The 1,813-nt window shown below is 41.7% G+C and overlaps 1 protein-coding gene and 1 non-coding gene across 2 annotated transcripts in view; both read right to left on the bottom strand.

Annotated features, from left to right (window-relative positions):
* The window catches only part of KIF15 (kinesin family member 15), an 85,058-nt gene that overhangs the window by 71,161 nt on the left and 12,084 nt on the right, over positions 1 to 1,813 (bottom strand). The window lies entirely within an intron of this gene.
* LOC111726834 lies at positions 126 to 228 on the bottom strand. Its single transcript, XR_002774524.1, has one exon. It is a non-coding gene; the product is annotated as a U6 spliceosomal RNA (small nuclear RNA).

Genomic DNA, 1,813 nt, shown 5'->3' with positions numbered 1-1,813 from the left:
TCTTACTCAGGATGATCTTGAGCTCCTGAGCTCAGGCAATCCTCTTGCCTCAGTACCCCAGAGTGCTAGGATTACAGGTGTGAGCCACTGTGTCTGGCTTGCGTCATTATTATTAGTAGTAGTTTTTAAATATGGAACACTTCACAAATTTGCATGTCACCCTTGCGCAGGGGCCGTGCTAATCTTCTCTGTATCATTCCACTTTTAGTATATGTGCTGTCAAAGCAAGCAGTGTTTCATTATTTTTAATAGATACATATAGTATTCCATTGGTGTGGAATCTTGTAGCATCATAATTTGCATAACCATAATCAACTGAACTTCTGTTCCCGATTTTTGTTATTCTAAATAGTGCAGCAAATTCCTTTCCGAAATTCTTAGTCTTGAAAAGATACTAAAATGCCTAAAAACATTTGTATTTGTTTAAAAATAAAGCAACTAGGCTGGGCGTGGTGGCTCACACGCTTGGGAGGCCGAGGCAAGTGGATTGCCCTGAACTCACAGGTTCAAGACCAGCCTAAGCAAAAGCCAGACCCTGCCTCTAGAAACTAGCGAGGCATTGTGGTGGATGCCTATAATCCCATCTACCTGGGAAGCTGAGGCAAGAGAATCGCTTATGCGCAGGAATTTGAGGTTGCTGTGAGCTATGATGTGACAGCACTCTACTGAGGGTGACAAAGTGAGACTCTGTTTCAAAAATAAATAAATAAACAAACAAATAAATAAATAAATATAAAGCAACTAAGACTTGGCACCTATAGCTCAGCAGCTAGGGCGCCAGCCATATACACTGAGACTGGTGGGTTCAAACCCAGCCTGGGCCCGCCAAACAACAATGACAACTATAACAAAAAAATAGCTGGGTATTGTGGTGGATGCCTGTAGTCCCAGCTATCTGGGAGGCTGAGGCAAGAGAATTGCTTAAGCCCAAGAGTCTGAGGTTGCTGTGAGCTGTTACACCATGGCACTCTACCGAGGATGACATTGGGAGACCCTGTCTCAAAAAAATGAAAGAAAGAGGAAAGAATGAAAGGAAGAAAGAAAGAAGGAAAGGTTATATATAACATGTATGACATATATCATTCCATTCATATGACACTCTGGAAAAGAAAGAAACTAGAAAATCCTCATGCTATAGGTTTGATTTTTGTGTACAGTGTCATGTCTCCTTTGCTATCCCACTTAACAGAAACAAGAGCAACAAAAACTAAAAAGAAAAAAGTTATATTTTTGTTTTGTTTTGTTTTTGAGACAGAGCCTCGAGCTGTCCCCCAAGGTAGAGTGCCGTGGCATCACAGCTCACAGCAACCTCCAACTCCTGGGCTCCAATGAGTCTCCTGCCTCCGCCTCCCAAGTAGCTGGGACCACAGGCGCCCACCACAGCACCTGGCTATTTTTTGGTTGCAGCCGTCATTGTTGTTTTGTTGGGACTGGGCTGGATTTGAACCTGCCACCTTAGGTATATGTGGCTGGTGCCTTAGCCACTTGAGCCACAGGCGCCAAGCCAAAAAAGTTATATGTTAAAGGTAGATGTCAATCATCTCTCATGTGTTAAGTGACTAGCTTAGTTTCATAGAAAAATATAAAATTTTGAATTTACTTTTTGGTTAAATGTCTTCTAAAACGAGAAAACAGAATGGTCTAGTTAATTGTTTAACTCCTTCATTTGTAAGTAGAAGAAAAAAGTTCTTTACCAATGAGAAGAGGGTATTATTGTGTCCCTACAAAGAGGTCAACCCTATAAATCACTGTCCAAACAGGCACTTAAGAATGAAGGACACACTATTAAAATTCACTGTACAGGCTCGGCGCC

The sequence above is a fragment of the Otolemur garnettii genome, unplaced genomic scaffold (genome assembly GCF_000181295.1).
Source record: "Otolemur garnettii isolate 467f Iridium unplaced genomic scaffold, OtoGar3 scaffold00082, whole genome shotgun sequence".
NCBI lineage: Eukaryota > Metazoa > Chordata > Mammalia > Primates > Galagidae > Otolemur > Otolemur garnettii.
Note: the sequence above shows the minus strand (reverse complement) of the source record. Positions and strands in the feature narration are given on the sequence as shown.